This window comes from Dromaius novaehollandiae, chromosome 2, assembly GCF_036370855.1.
Source record: "Dromaius novaehollandiae isolate bDroNov1 chromosome 2, bDroNov1.hap1, whole genome shotgun sequence".
NCBI classification, from domain to species: Eukaryota; Metazoa; Chordata; class Aves; order Casuariiformes; family Dromaiidae; genus Dromaius; species Dromaius novaehollandiae.
Genome location: NC_088099.1, coordinates 88733758 through 88751560, shown reverse-complemented (window position 1 = coordinate 88751560; position 17803 = coordinate 88733758).

Genomic DNA, 17803 nt, shown 5'->3' with positions numbered 1-17803 from the left:
GCCTATCTCATATTCAGCTTCAGAAGAGCCAAAAGTTTCATAGCACAGGATAGCAAGGACCAAAGTAGAAACAGTCCTTTTTGTAGCTCTTAGAGAAGGTTTGCGCTGGTTTCAAGCTTGATAGCTGCTAGCTAGAATCTATTTCAGCATATTTGTTCTCAGGAAAGCTTCAGGGTCAGTACTCAATTTGGAATAGCCAGGATAGCCAGCACTATCCCACTCCTTAACTGCTTTGAGGGAAAATGGTTTGGCTCTACTGTGGACTCTTCATTTGAGGTATAAGAAGGGTTAATGCTTTCTTTCTGCACATATTAATATGTCAGTCTTTGGCTTATGGCTTAGTAATAAATAAATAAATAAAAAATAAAGTGTTACATGCTGTGAGGTCAAGTTGCCTGCAGCTAGGTAGGTCACGGAGAGAGAAGATGAGGGAGAAAACATCTGAAGAGATTGTGTAAAGGAGTAAAATATGCAGAGAGATGGAGACTTCTGTGAGAAATGTAGAGGAAAAAGGAAAAAGAAAAAGCATAGAAGAAAAATATAACACAAGGGAAACAAGGAGTAGGGGAGGAACTAATGAAAGGAAAAGCAGGGAAAAGAACTTGACCACTTAGGAAATTGAAAGACAAACCATCCAGGATAAAGTAATAGAGAAGCTATTACCGACTGCTGTACTAACTATCTTCCAGATATACCATTCTGTTTGATCCCTTAACAAAAATCCTCACTTCTGCTATCTTAACAGAGTATCCAGTTTTCCATCTAGCTTTAAAAAAACACAACAAACGGCTAGAAGGAAAGAGCCATATTTAGTCATATCACTTACTTGAAAATAAGATTTAGAATTAGGATGATTTAGTCATCACTATTTGCCTGCTGTTTGGCACATCAGCCAACATGCAGTTCTCCCCCTTTTTAATTGATGGAAGAACTCCCTGTGCAAGGGAGGAGAAGAAATCCCCTTCCCTCAGTCTCCATCAGCAGCAGTTACACATATTATAAAGAAGTCAAATGAATTGTCGCTCATTTCATCTGTGGGTTTGTAACTTTTAAAACTGGAAGTTACTCTGGTGTTCACCTTTCTTTGCGACGTCCTAGTCCAAACAGTTTCTCCATACTACATCAGATACGGACACAAGCAAGCTGTCAAAAAATTCATCTTTTTCCTGTGGCTGTGCCTGAAGCTTAGCTTTACACACAGCTCTGTAGAATATATATTTTTAATAAGCCCACAAAATTTCCTTTGATCTCTTTTTATTGTTGTTGTCATTTTAAGCACCATTGGGTACCTCTAATTTGAAGCATGAAGCTGTTGTCTTCATGTTGAACTGACTTCATAGGAATCATCTTCAGTTTTTGAACCCCACTCTATTTAATTTGTTTCTCTGTTTTGAACCCCACTTGTGCTAGTTTGCTTGGTATTCCAATTAGCCCCTCGCGTTCTCCAGCAGTTTAATTCTACTACTTTAATAGCTTTCTCTACCTTTTTCTTTCTTTTTTTTTCGCCTGTTTTGTCTTCAACTGACTTCTTTCCTTAACACTTTGATTTTTTTCCTCTTTTTCATACTCTCAGATGGTTGTCCGTCCTTCTTCATACTAACTGCATAAGACATTACTTTTCAATGCAAATATTCCTTGAAGATCTCACAAAAATATCCTTAGCAGCTTTCACTATAAGCCAGTGAGTTTTCAAAATAATTCTACATTATTATTAATGTGTTTTGGTCATGTTCCTTGGTATGCCTTTAAAGTGACAGTCATTTCAATTAGGGCAACAGCATGAAACAACTTACATCCAGAGGCCCCATATGCTGCAGTACTTTTAGTACGGATGCTGTATGCCCAAAGGACACAAATGCATTTATTGAAATTTCAGAATAAATTTACAAATGATGAAGGAGATTATCAATCGCCTAGATATTAACTGATGCCTGTATGAGTTTCTAAAAAGTTGCTGAAACACAGCACTTAAAATTTGCATGTGAACAGCTCAAAACCTGTAAGATCATGTGAAATATTTGGAAAGCATTAAATAACTTTGGATATTAATTTTTCAGGAAAGAGCAGGAATTCTCTGGTTTAAAACTGTTGTAGACCAGTAATTGTACTCTTTTAAAATGATCTCTTTAGGAGTCCTTATCAATTTATGCTGTCTTTAACTGATATACATTTAACCCCTGTTTAAGGAATCATTACCTTGCTAAAGTGAGTAATACTGCATGAATTAAACTAGTGATTACCAAATATATCTCTTTAGAAAGGAAACTGCTGATGATGGGGCAAATTTTCTATTTCAACTAACTTTATTTCCTCATCTATATCACACACACACCCTTTAAGAAGCTTATATGAAGGTACAAAATTTCCAGTAACATCCTATGTTGACCACACTGCATAGGAGCCTGTAAGAGGCAGAAATACTTCCCCGTCCTGTCTCATAACCTTTTTCCTTTACATTGCTGTTACATTAGTGTTTAAAAATAGTTAAACTCCAGCTCCTCTCTGCTTAATTAACACCTATGAATACCACATTATACCAAAGAGGATGTGAAATGCAACTAGATGAAGATTTCGTACTCAACTGTCACAGGCACAGCGCAGCAGTTAAACAAAGAGCTGTAATTCTACTTTCTTACTCCTATGCCTCTTCAAGCACACTTTAAAATTCTTACACACCCCAAATATCAGAATACTTTCACCTAACTCTTCATTTCACGTACTCATAAGAAAAAAGCCCCATTGCCTTATACAAAGGTTTAAGTACTTATTACCTTTGAAAAATCAAGCGGCATTACTTGGAGGGGGAGGGGCAGGAGAAACAATCTAATGCTATTTTTTGGACACTTTCATACGACCATTTTGACCACAGCTTCGCAATTGCTCATTGTGTTGTTTTGGGGTTTTTTTCCTCTCTGTACTGTTATCATTTTGATTTTAGCCTTTCCACCCTTCGGGGAGAGAGTATCTCTCTGTTACTTTTTTCTACAGGTGGCATTTTGACGCTTTCCATTATTTCCTCCCTAAAAAAATAAAAGCATGCTCCTTGTACAAAACATAAATATAATAATTCAAGACTGCTCTCCTCAAGTTCCTTTAAACTGGAAGAAAACTCTAATACTAATATTCTCTTTACCTAATGACCAGTATTTACAAAAACCCCTCCGTGCAGGTTCCTTAGCAGTGCTTTCCCTAACGTACTGAGTTCTCGCCGATAGCACTCCTTGCTGTACGGTATCAGAGCGTTAGCCTCAGTTTTATCCCTCAGTGACCAGGCCACTTTTAACTTTGACTTTCCTTTTTTTAACTGAAAGCCTGAACTGAGAGGCTTTTAACACTTCCTGCTTAGTTTCTTTAAATAAGTTATGTATCAGTGACATGCATTAATAATGACTATAAGCTGTGGCCATGGCTACATAAATAAAACAGATATGTTAAGGGTTTCTCCCCCACTCCTTTTCTTCTTCCTCCTACAGACTGGCTGATTGACAGCTTTTTCGCCTTTTCCTATTGTGAAGCGGTCAGATGGGGTTCAATTATGGTGCAGTATTCAGTATGTGTTACAGCACCTATCACAGCCCGTTGTTTCTTTGGCTCAGCTTCTACTAGAAGAACATATTCTTCTCTCCCCTCTCACAGAGATCAGCTGCAATAGAAGGTCCTTGAATTAGTGACCAAAATAAAGCAGGATGGGGAAACATTCAGCAGTACATATACCATTTCCGCCAAACTGAAGCTGTGTGCAACAGTATCTCAGTACATACTGTTAACTGCAGCATACCTACAGGAAACGGAGTCCTTTCTACATCCCTGAGCAATTATGTTGTGCTACATTATTCCAGTGAAATGAAGAAAGGCCTTTCCCTACTAAGAGCATGGAAGTGTATCCTTGCTTTTCCTCCCATATGGAAATGAGAAGAATAAGCATCTCTTGTGTTGTGCATCTTGTGTTAGCCCTCCCAGCACTTCAACCTAGTCATCTTGTGCATGCAGGAGCAAATAATACTTTGGACAAGTTTAACACTGTGGTAAGAAGATTGCTGCTTACATTAAATATAGAAATTACTAGGTTTGCCAGAACCAGTAATGCAGTTTGAAAAGCATGGCAAAGTTTTGGCATGTCCAGGTTTACTATGGGTACTCTTGCCTACTCTGGACTGGAATCAGGTTGTCAACTCAGCTCACAGCAAAGAGCTTGATGGAATTATAGATCTCCATCAAGTTTGACAGATTTGAATTACTGACCGAGAAGGGAAAACATTCATATTCCTTCACTAATTCCCAAAGCCATCCCATCTTCTTTATTACATTTTTAATTAAATGTGATGGGAAAAGGATCTCCAGATTTGGTTCACTGCACTCCATTACATACATTTTTGACTGTTTAAGCATGACTGTTTTTAGAGTCAGTAAAACTTAAGGTGTATCAAAAATTGCTTATATTTACAAGGGTAGACACCACATGAAAGGCATGTGAATGTGTTAGTAGATGTAACAAAAGAAATGCCACCTGGAAGAAAGAGACCCAGAATGGCAGCATATAGCATGAGACAAAAGAAACCAACCCTGAATATGGCTAATTTAGACTGCAACTCTTTAACACAATCTGAACCTCTTGAGGTAAAGCCTACTGAAGTCTACTAAAGCTTACTTCTTTTTATTAATTTCTCCACAAATGACATCCTTTTAGGTTGGTTTTCTACTAACAAAGGGTCACCGCAGCTAATAAATTCTTTATAACTTTATTTAAGTTTGTAATATTCAGTGTCTTGCTCTCTTATTCTTTTCTGCAAACTACTAAAAAGTGAGCTATGCTGTTGGAAAATGACTAAAATTTTGGCAGTGTTCCTTCCTTGGAATTTTTTTAGTTTATTTTTTATTGTTTTAAAATAAAGATCAAAGCAAGGCTAAAAAAAAGATCATGTAGTTGAGAATGCTGAAATTTGGCAAGTTCTTGACAAATGAATTCTAAAATGGGCAGAGTCTGACAAATACGTCTGTATGTCTTGAAAACGCATCATGTAAAAAGTGAGGAAAAGGGGAACAAAGAAAATTATAAATAAAAACAAAATAGCAGTGTTCATACATAAAGCACAACCATATTAATTAATTAGAACTAAAAAAAGATCAATTTTTGCTTGAAGGAGACTACTTAGGAGTAGGTTAAAAATAAAGAAAACTTGTTCTAGTAACATTGTAATTATATGGCCAAGTTGTCAATTGGCACAGTTCTTCTTGTTCACTAGAGGTGTTCTGAATCACCTCACTAAGAATCCTGCATCTAAGAATTTTCCATCTGCAAATACATCCAGACCCCATCGTCACTGCCATGTTTCATGTAGATGATGTATAATGCTACTTACTTCTGAGAAAATATTTCAACTTTATGCAGCTTCTCCTTTTTTAACTCTAACTGTATTATAAAAAATTCTTTTTCTAATTATGACTAGATAAAATAAACACAACATATGCATATATTATGAATAAATACACGAAAGATAAAAGCCACTCATATTGTACCATGTTTGTTATGCAAATATAAATGTATGTAGTCCAAATATATATCCAAATACGTTGCCCTTCAACACTCTAGATAATAAGTGATGGAAAACATTTCCAAGCTTAACCAAACATTTCTTTCAACATAAATAATTTTTCATCTTAAAACATGGCTGGGTTTTCTGGTTTGTTTCCTTATTTTGTTGTATTTCATCATTTAAAAATAAAACCAAAGTCATTTTGAAATGAAGCCTTGAAATGTCTTATTTTTAAAACTTTAGATCAAAACATTCTGAGTCTTTTGAAGAAGCTGAAAGTAAAATATTTGACCAACACAAAGCCACGAAGATGGCATGCTAAAAGTTATGTGCCTAACGTGCACAGTGCAATATCAGTGAAAAGAGAGAGGCCCCTCCAGAGACTGTCATCTGAAATGGGAGGAATGAGTTATCTCAGGATGGGTTGAAACAGGCTTCACTGATTATAGACAGAGCTAATATTCTTGCTTGGATTATTGCTGAACTTGTAGATATTTAAAAATGACCACATCAAACCATCCCTTTTCTGCCAAATACAGGTTTGGTACAACCTCACCCTAGTTGGCAGTAAACTCATTTGACTTTATATCCCAAAATTAGTTTTCTTTCTCCAAACTGTCCAAGACATTTAGTCACATATGCAATGGATGAGATCTGATTCTCAGTTTGCATGTCGCTGTGTTTGGACCTTAACTTGGTATTCCTTTGTGTGTGTGCAGTAGCTGGAAAAAGGAGAGAGCTCTTCTCCTCTGAGAGCATCCGAGCATGAGAGTCGCTGCAAAGCCATTGGCATCTGTAGCCCTGGAAAAGGCATCAGGGAACGGACAGGCTCCTGTCTCTGAGGCAGGCCTCAGAGATGACAGAAAGAGAAACTCTGCAGAGGCCAAATGGGACCTTGCAGAGTTTGCTCCAACTGAAAGCACTGAACTGATAAAAAAACAAGCTCAGAAGCAGGGATCTTCCTGCAACAACACAGTGATCAGGAGAGTATCATGCAAACCCTTATCATTTCTATTCTATCTGACCAAACACTTGGAGCTTTCTCTGTTTAAAAGTTACAAAAAAGTTTTTTTTGCCTGCATTTCTTAAACTTTAAGCTTTTGGAGAACTGACAGAACTGACTACACAGAAAAAGACTGGGCAAACTCAGAGCTCTGACTGACTTGGGGTCCCATCACAATATACCTCAACCCAGTAATTTTGTTACATAGCCTAAAAGAACTGAAGTTCTCTCTACACTGACAATCCTTTATTAGAAGTCCTGAACTTTGCATGAATCAGAACAACAAAATGTATGCAAACATAATCCAGGAAACATTGACCATTTACTTCTAAATAATGTCATTGATATAACATATTATTCACAAATAATAAATATAGGTGATCTTGTGTCATAAATATACTGAACACAATTTTATATGAACTTTCTAGTTTATTGAAACCTTCATGCTAAATACAACAAGGTGCTCCCCTCAGACTGCTATTTTTAATTGTAAGCAGTCATACTACAGTATCGTCCTGCTTAGAGTTGAATGCTATTGTGCTGGATAAAAATAAACAGTACGTGTAATAAGTCGTTTAAAGTCCAGTGGAAAATGAAATGAAGTTAAGGGGAATATATGAAGAAATACACCTGAGGAAAAGCTGGCACATCCTTCTTAATTATATAAATTGTTGAGGGAAGGGGATGAAGGTGGGGAGAGTTTTCTATTTATTTGTTGAGTAAATGGAAGAGTGGGCAGTACTTTTATTGACTTTGTGTTTTTATTTCTCACTGTAGGAACAGAAAAAAGAAGGTTGGGGAAGAGACTTAGCTATAATTTATAACCTATTCACTACAGTGGAAAGGGTATTTGAATGGTTTCTTGGTATGGTTATAACCCTAGGAAAAGTGACTTGAAGGAAGAAATGAGGAAAATTATGTTTATGCCTGATTAGATTTTCTTATGATATATTGGGCTGAATTATGGAAAAGAAAAAGACGTAAGAGGGAGATGGGAAAGAAGTAAAGATGAAAAATGCTGAAGGAGCAGAAGTAGGGTCAATATCAAGAAAAGTTGTAAAATCAGGTAGGTAGGGTGGAACTAAGTTATAAAAGCCGTAAGTACAGAGACAGCCTGACTGTTACATGGAGGCAGCGGAGAAGAGAGGCTCAATGAGTTGTATGATGTGCCCAGAGAAATGCGTTCAGGATGACTCTACCAGTACTATCTGGCAATGACCTCAGAGCAGCACAGCTGCTGCAGGCAAGGCCAGAGAATAGATGTCACAGTTAATGTAGGCAATAATAAAAGCTTGCACAAATGTTTTGACTGTGTGCACAGGGAGGATAGACAAGGTTTGAGGGAAGCTCAGTGAAAGCAGCCCCCTAGAGATAGCAGGAGTTTAGGCTTTGACATCAGTGAAGTCATTTGGAGAACAGCAATGTTGCTGCCTAGTAGTACAGAAAATGAAGTAGTGAAATGTTTTGAAAGATAAGATCAAGAGCTGAATTTTGGCTATAATGAATTTGAAATGACAACTGGACATCCCCATTTGTGAAAAGCAGGCCAAGAGCCTTGACTAGATGAAAGGAGATTTTCAATAGAGAAACAGATTTCCAAGTTGCTTGGATAACTTTTCAATACTGTTTGAAAGCCACACTTGGAAACTGGTGGACTGCAATTTGGCTATAGCCTGGAGGCCAAAATAATCGAGAAAAGGTCATGAAAACCATAAAAAAAAGAAAAAAAAAGATAAATGAATTTCAAGGTGTTGCTGAAACAAGGAGTTCAAAGTTATCAGTAAGGTAAATATATCACTTCTGGAACATCTAGTTACATTAATAGCCTTTTTTTTCTTTTTTTTTTTTTTTTGATCCAAAATGTCCAGCTAGATCCTGCAATACATTTCGTATTATGCTTTAAATTTAAACAAGATTACAGGTCTAAAAGGTCTGTATCTCTTCTGCAAAAAATAGCTTCCTCCTTTTTACTTTGTTTTTCTCTTTCTCCCTCCCACTTCCACACTTTACTGGAAGGCAGGAAGGCAGTTTATCTGTGAAAAATTATGAAAGTTTATAGCTAAAATACATATTCATAATGCAATATTTTAATAGAGAGACAGACATTTTTATGCTGCCACTAACAAAACAAGTGAATTTAATTAAAAAAGAAGATGAAAGCGTGTGAATTGACATGAACTTGTTTCATGCAGAGTACCATAATAGATTCAGGAGTCACCAGAGATCAAGAAAAAGGGAGGGATAAGAATGGAAAGGAATTTTGCTGGAGGGAATCTCACTTGCTGGAATTGTAGAGCACAGGCAGAAAAAAAATAATTAAAAAAAAGGTCCAGGAGCCTCTATTGCAGATAAACTCTACAGATAAACCAGGGATCTTTTTTAAAGAAACACTAGCTTCCATAAATTTGCAACCATCTCCAGTTTCCCTGTATTTTGTGTTTGCTTTTAAATTCACATCATAAAAACACAGAACCCTCTCCTGGTTCATAGCTTCTCTATCTTTCTCTTTTCCTTCTGTCTCACATAGAGAAAAGAGCCAAGCATCTGCTTTTATAATTTGGAGTTGTGCCCTTGGCTCTCAGTAAATTCACCATATGATCAAACCCATTTGCACCTGTGCAAACTGGTAGTCTCTAGCCAACCTTATTTATTTTTTCAGTTGATTCTGCTAGATTTAGCTAAACTTTGAAATGTCAAGTCCAAAACTAAAACAAAAACAAGCAGTCTAAATATTGACTCACGGTATGTTTATTGAGTGCATTTCAATCAATTATTTTTTTATATATTTGCATTTTTGTAAACTCAAAAAAACCCAAATTGTCATGAGGGAACACAGCACATTGCTAATGCATTCCTGTTTTCAGGAACAGAAAGATGTGAAAACTGAGGGTATTAACCTCCTTAAACTTGGAAGAGAGAGCTCCTTTTGTAAGTAATAATTAAATAAGACTCACAAAGTCTTTTACCCTTTGAACTTCACCTCTTCACAGATTTTCCTATGACAAATCATAAACACCACATTTTTGCTACACACTTCACAAATCTGTAAAAATATGGCCCAAAGCAATATTGTCTTTATTGCCAAAGCAATGCCTCACAAAGACCTTGGCTATTTTTGCTTGAAGTTAAAGACTATCAGGCAAATAGGATATCCAAGGCAACATTAAGGATCATTAACATTAACAAATCAAAAGGATTACTGTTATCACAACTGCACATCAAAATCATGGGTGTTATAAAGCATACTCAGGGCTTTGTTTTGGTTTGGGTGCTTTTTTAAAAAAACACATTTCTTTAAAAGATTGTCAAACATGAAAGATCAATTTCTCTGTTGCTTTAATTTTTCAACCAAACGAAATGTTTATCTTTGCGCTCAGAATCTGCTGTATATTCTTCACACAATACATTACTATCTAGGCACTGCTATCGAATGGTCATTCTGTATAAACCTTATTTACTTGCAGGACTGCCATCTCAAAGCATGATGAAAATGGGCTCAATCCAAAAATCAATGTCATGTAAAGCAAAGATTTCCATCATCTCTCCTAATTATAAGTTAGCAGCTCTAGGTGTAAAATATACTTAACAGTCTTTTCTTGATACAATGCTAGACTAATAGAATACATTTATTGCAGCAAATATAAATTTTCACTCTTTCTTTTAGTTTAGGCACACAAATCCTCAATCCCTTTATAGTAGTGTCCTAGGCAAAGAAGTATTTTGAGCATTGTTTATGCTATCTCTACATCTTTAGAAACCATGAGCAACCAAAATATTCGGTCTGGATAAGTCATCCAAGCAGTTTCCAGATTTTTTTTTTTTTTTTAATGTTTAAATTCCTTGATTTTTTTCTTTTTTGTTTGTTTTCCAAAACAGCTGCCTGGCCACCTTAGTCATTCTTAGTAGAATAAAGAAACTTACAGAAAGGAAAACGGTCACTTCAACTTGTTGCAAATCATAAACTCTGTGCTACCAGCCTCTTCCCCACTGGGTCACAGCAGCTGTCCCCAACTTTTTTCAGATTGATTACAGTCTAGCTGCCTGTCTTCTGGGCTCTAAACAACCATATTTTCAACTTTGATTGACATAATCTGAACTGCATTGATCAAAATAATGCACAGGATTGATGTGGAAACAAGTTCATCCGAGAGGTCAGGATAAAGTTGAATGAAGCCTAAGGTCTGCATATATGCTTAACTAAGCTGGCAAAGTCCCAGGAGTGACTTCAAACTCAAATCTCCATAAATCAGTCCCCTATATTGCCCTTGTTAACGGCATCAGTTTAACTGCCATTCAGGTAGCCTACCAATATAAACTACCCTTGACATACCAACATAAGCTACCCTTGTCATGGTTCTTTTAGAAAGTTTCCTAAGCCATCTTCTCCAATAAAGTTGTTTGATGCCTCTAAAAGGACAAACAGGATACGTGGAATCTGCTGGACTGAGCAGAGTTTTGTAGCAGACCTGCACCACAAAAAATATTCCTTTGAACAGAGCTTGCAGCAGGACTTCTCAGCCTGTGAACTGTGGATGATTGGTGACCTGGATGATATGGTTCACATTGGCTGAAAAATCAAAAATCAAAACTTTCTATGTCCATTTCCAAGCATGAGAGGAAGTAAATAGTCATCAGTGTTAGCAGCAGTAAATGAACTTTCAAAAGTTAGCCTCATATTGCTTTGGTTATGAATGAAAACCTTCTTGACAACATTGACCATAACTGACAGCATTTCTTTCTAGAAAACTAAATGGTCAAAAAGTTTAGATGATCTTAGTTTGAACAAGGCTGAGAAAGGCACATCTGAGATCCTCTCTTGCCTTCGTGTTTGGGATGATCCAGAGCTGACCCCAGGACTACTGCTTAGATGCAAACATGGATTTGCACCCTGAATCTAGGACCTCTGTGTTTAAAATAGATTGGCAAAGCTCTAAGAAGGTAAAGGTGGGAACGTACTGTGAACTTCAGTAGGGAAAGTCCATGGCCTGTGAAGAAGTCTTAAGGAAAAAAACATAGAAAGCAAACGTATTCGGGAGGTAGAAAATTAAGTTTGATGTAATTTAGAAGAAGAGATGCAAATTTCAAGATGAAGTATGTAACTGAGATCCATCAAGTTTTAACAGATGTTAAACCTCGTAACATGCTGACATTAGTAAATTTTAAGATATAATATGTTTAATTCTGCAGTTTCTATTTGACACACAGGACTTTATTAAAGCAAACAAAACTGGACAAAGAGTGGAAAAAAAATTTTTTTTAAATAGCATGGATTCTTCATTATATGTTGGCCAAGATTTGTGGTGAATGGTAATCATCTTTTTTTAGGTCAGCCAGTATAGGTGGAGAAAACACAGAAAACAGTATGATGCCCAAGACCTCTAAGCTTATGATGCCCAAGGCCTTTAAGGTTTTTCCCCTTAATTTTGTTAACTGCATGATTTATTAACTGTGTAATAAAAAAACTGTACTTTCCTGAAAAGATTGTTTTTCTATTACTTCTTTAGATCACTGCAGTTATAATACTACAAATGATCTGCAGAACTCTTACATGTTTTTGTCCAAGCACATAATGCAAATATATTTTTGTTCAAATCAAAAGTTGTAAGTTGTCAGCTCCTTAGGAGGATTACCTGAGTTTGCATATGAATATTAATATGATATCTGAGCTTCAAATATTCATGTTCTTTTTTTGTACAGCTGCTGTCATTTAATCAGAAAGCAGGCAAGACCATGGTGGGAGTCTATCACAGACTGTGAATAATGAACTTCAGATAGTTGAAGATACCTTCAAAGTGAACATATTAAACAACTTCTAGCCTACCATATGTTTCTATCTACTGTTCAATAAACAATTGCAAAATAATAGCAATCTGAAACTGCTTACAGTTAATTCACAAGAATAAAAGGTCTAAATAGTTTGCCAACTTGAGCTATGAAGAAACATCTGATGGACAAAAAGCCAGTGCCTTTGTAATAAAGATTTCATTGACAGAGTCAGTGAACAGTCCAGGGATTTTTTTATGGCTGGCAACAGAAAACTACTGCAGTTATTTCATCTAAGATTATGAACACTTTTAGAAAATAAGAAACAAAAACAAAAACAACACTAGTTACTGTCATAAATCTGTTGCTTTTGTGTCTCAGGATGCTCATTTTACATAAGCAGGATCCAGATTTGCCAAAGACAGAACACTCATTAAGAATAACTTCATAGCACGATTCATCACAGTGTAATAGCTTTGTAATACTGAATTTTTCCATGAACTATGCAACTAATTAGGCCTGGTTTCACAAATGTGGGTCCTTCATCTTTTTAGTTCCCTTACAGTCACATTTCTATGCCTTTACCTCTCACACTCTTGTAAATCTTTCAGTTCCTCTCCAGTAGCTTGCTCCGCAGCTGCCCCAGATGGACAAGTGACACCATATGCTGTGGCTGATTCCAGGCTGTGTGCGCTCCTGCTAGCCAGCAAGTGCGTGTGTTTGTTGATAGACTTAACAGCTGGCCAAACAAAATAATTGCTGATCTCATGAAACTTGTGGCATTTTAATTATCTCCAAGACCTTTAATCCTTTGAAAATTTGGCTGAAATTTATAAACACATTCAAAACTTCCTGGAGAAGGACAGACAGACCATATGATTGTAGCATGGCCTTGTTTCATAAAAGAAGTCCTAAGGCATATGCTGTGACCTGAGCTTGATGACAGCATGTCAGAAAAGTAAGGATCAAGGTCAAAATAGGTTTCTGAGTCAAGACAGGGACATCAACACCAGAGCTCAGCGTGAGATACAAGTCAAATCTTAGAGGATAACAGCTTTTACTTTAGTGTTCTTTGTTACTGAGACAGAATCATTTTCTGGAATCCGATTAGCTAGTTATCAGTAGAACAACCATAGGAAAAAGTGAGACTGAACATAAGCAAGTACACGGAAAGACAAGTCAGAGTCATTTAAGTATGAAATTAGGTCTCAGAATCAGTGACTGGTACTCAAACTTTAGGGTAACTTTGTCCATCATTAGTTGTGCTGAAATCCCATGGCTTGAGAAATAGTGCATGTTTAGGAAGCATAGGGAGCAGGAGGTAGAAGGAGAAGTGGGGGAGCAGCAGATATCTGTTCTTCATAGGAATTTTTGTAGCAAAATAAAATTTTGTGAAGACAATTGCTCTATAGAAAGTTCTTTTGGTGGCTTTTGGTTTAAAGTGTGGAAAAATAACTTAGACAAGAAGAATAGAAAAGCACATATTAAATCAAAATAAAATTGCTACCTAACTCAACTAGCAAAACATTGGCTGAAATGCGTATAAAAATTATTTGTCAAATGATACTGAATAATGAACACATTCATAAAAATCAAAGTTCTATAGAAAATTTTTGATGAAAAAGTGGATTATAGCTGTTAACAAAGTCCCTTAAGAATAGTACATCCATCTGTAAGCCTGAAAAGAATGACAGAAAATCATAATCACAGTCAAAAAATTAATAACATAGTATTACTGGAGGATAATTTTTTAAGAAGGTGAAAATCAACGTATGGCAGTTTTACTGTAGGCAGCTTGGCTTCACTCTTTTATACTAACTTTGAACCTGCTACAATAAAAATACTAGTCACCTCAAAGCCCTTAAAAAGTCAAGTTTTCCCTATGATTTTTGTCATGTCTCTCATTTTTAGTCTTTGTGAAACATCGTAAAGGTCTATGTCACACATTTTGGTTCTTCAGATTCAGAATTATGCTTCCCAAAAATCAATGCAAGAGGAATCTCTATCCCTTTTTCATTAATCCTCAGAAGATTTATTGGTAAGAACCTGTCTCTTTGTGTTCTATGTTGGTCTTACACCCTTGGGAAAAAAGTAAGCATGGTGGCCTGGAATCAGGAACATAAAAATACAGCAGAGACGTACCTCTCTGATCATTTAAAGTGGCTCAGAAGGAGGTGTTCTTTCACACTGTCTAACAAATATCAAAGTAAACTTGGATGTAACACATTTTTCAGTGGCGAACATATGAAAAAGGCATGCTCTGCCTGAGACAGGCGCCATGCATCATTATGACTCACTACTTCTGTTGCCTCCTCAAAAGAATGGGAAATACACAGGCTTTTCAAAGAGCTCCAGTGAGAGGATTTTAACTACAACATTGCTCACAAAACTGCTTAAATGTATGTCCAAGGGGAAAACAATGCCATTGCCCTGTTGTTAATTTATCAAGTCCAATGATCCTGCCTAAAGAGCCTATGCGATGCCAGAGAGAATCATATAATATATAAAATAGGGTAAATGAATTCAGTAAGCTAGATATAAACCCAAACCAGCTTGAACACTACATTAAGGAACTCAGACCTTTGAAATTACTCCTGGGCTGTGGATATCGGGATCATAAATTCCACAGCTAGCCTAGGAAATGCAGAAAGGTTTAACCAGGCCAGATATGCACGTTTCTTCCTCTTATGACTCCTCAGAAGGTTAAAAAGTGTTATTAATGAAGCTGCATTTCAGGTCAGGATCAATGTAATATGTGCCTACATACTTTCTAAATTGAGGATTATGCAAAAGAAAGATGTAGCTAAAAGCGACAAACAACAAACTGTATTTTCACTTATAGGAAAATCTTAGCTAGAGAAAGAAGACGTGCATGCTTAGCAGAACCCACTGAAAACAGCTATGCAACTTTTCTTATCGGCCAGAAGTGTGTATTTCCAAGAAGTAAATGAGCCAAGTGAATATAAGCAAGACAAACGTAAAATCAAATCCATAAAATCAAATAAAGTCAGTATTGGCATCAGATTTACATTACTATAAATTAAGGTATAAAACTTGTTTTAATATTCTGGAAGAATATTCTTCATACATATAAGAAATTCTAAGTAAATTCAGAGGACACAAATCTTCTTTAGTGACTTAAATTCTCTTCTAGATTTTCTGCTTTGTATTAATTTTTCTCACGTATGGAGAATGTTAATGCTTTTCATGGTTCGTTAGCTAAAATCCTTAATGGACATTCTAAAGCTACACCCTTTGTGTTTTCAACTGAAATGTAAAAGCACTAGGTACCATCTCACCATTGTGAGAACTAGGACAGTGCAATCAAGAAGTAGAGAATACATTTTCTCTATGTTTCAGCTTTTTAAAGGCTATGCAGAAACAAGAAAACCTTGTTTTCTTGTATTCCGTATCAGATCTGTATGAGGCAAAATGACTATGTTCCCTTTGGCTGTCTTTATGAAGGATCATTTCTTGTCACTTTATATTCATGAGGTAATCCAATTTAATGCATGTTTTTATCAGATGTCTAGGAGGTGCAGGCAAGCAGATCACTGTCTAGGTCATTTGTGTAAGAAGCACTTTAAGGTATTGAACAGTTAACTGGAGGATAAAATAAAATATTCATAATTTTAAAGCTAGATCTAAATTAAACAGCCTTTTTATTGTTGCTTCAGAGCATAACAAAACCAAAAGAAAAAACTTTAAAATGAATTTGAAAACACTACAGCAGTTCTTCCTACTTCTGCTAAATTCTCTGTTACAAAGAATTTTTCAAACATGAATAGACCCCTGCACCTATGCTCTTCGGGAAGAAAATAGTAACATGAGTTAGCACTCATGACCTCAAGCAGAAGATGACATGCCAGTTCACACTAGCTAAGTCCCAGAAATTCCGCTACAGTATTGCTGCTCTCAGAAGATACAAACTCCCTCAGGTTTTATCTCTCATGAGCCTCTCCTTTCTAGTCTGTTCCTCTCAGGCCTTCCTATGACTTTTATTCTTTTTATAGTTTGTGATCAATTGTATTAATTTGGTGGAACAATCATATTATAATATTCTAATTGGAATGTGTTTTGCCCTGATTTTGCTGATGGCAATGCTAATAAAAAAAGTCTATCTGCCTTACTTTATTTACATAATAGATAAGTAGCACTGGTCATGGTAGAAGGGGTTAAATGTTTAAATGTATTTCTGCATTAAGGAAATACAGTATAAGGTTCCCCATAAGTATAATAATGATAATCTATATATTATATATCATATATATATATACATACACATACACACACACCCTGATATTTTTATTCTCTGTTTTATTGTTTCTAATTGCCTCTTGAAAGGAACAAATTTGAACTGAATTTCAGATTCAGTTCTCTCATTAAACTATTAGAAGATCATTATCAATTCATTGGGAAACTCAAGATCTCTATCTAAAAAGAAAGTCAGAAGACTCTGTGGAATATCCCTTTCTTGGAACAAATAAAGCAAAACAGAAACCCCATACAGTGCTAGGATAGCTCCGGAAGATAGCCTCTGACTTCTCAGTGTCAGGGTGTCTGGGCAGCATGGCACCTTTTCTTTAAAAGATAGCCATTTTCAGTACCTTTGTGTCTTTAACTTTCATAATCTATTATCACCTTCTTCATGCCTGTGGGAAGTAGAATTAAAATGTTGTGTTATCTGAAAGGTGCAATTTGGAGAAGGTACATGAGACGAGAAAGTCAGGTGCTTCATATTCTAGAGTACCAATTAATTCCAGTTGTTTTCTCAGTTTACTCACTGTAACTTTGGAGGAAATGCACACAAAACGTGTGAGTATGTTGGGACCATTTAAAACTGCAAATACTATGACAATTTCACTTTATGCATTTAATGCAGCTTTTAGTCTCATAAAGTCCAGATCTACAAAAAATATTAAGAGCAAAATATAATGTAAGTACCCAAATATTGTAACCTGCTGTTATGATACAATGTTCATATTTCCTTTTCCATTCCTGAGGCTTAGTATTATACCTACATGTTAATATTGGTAGTATTCCGCACAAATCAGTCACATTAGATTTTAATTTTTTATTAATTTTTACTCCCTCCCTCCATATCCGAAGTACTTGCACTACACAAATAAAGCGTAAATCTCATCATCTACATACAAAGCACTATTTCAGTATTCTTCCATTTTATCTGGCAAGCAGATACTGCCTATACCCAGGATTAGCTGGAAGCTGTGCAATACAGTTCAAGACACACTGAACCCAAAGTAGCAGTGTTAAGCCTGCCTCTCATTTACATTTATTAGCTTCTGCTCGCTGTTGTGCTAACTACACTTCAAGCAACTAACTTTCAACCTAGACTACAGTCAGAGCAAGCTTGTGTTTGCTTGCAAAACTGCACTTAGACAATAGTCTAGGTCATGTTTTAGAGACAACAGAAAACCCCGGAAATCCTATAACTCATGATGATCAGGAAGTTCTAAAGCCAAACAGGAAATAATCAGGAATC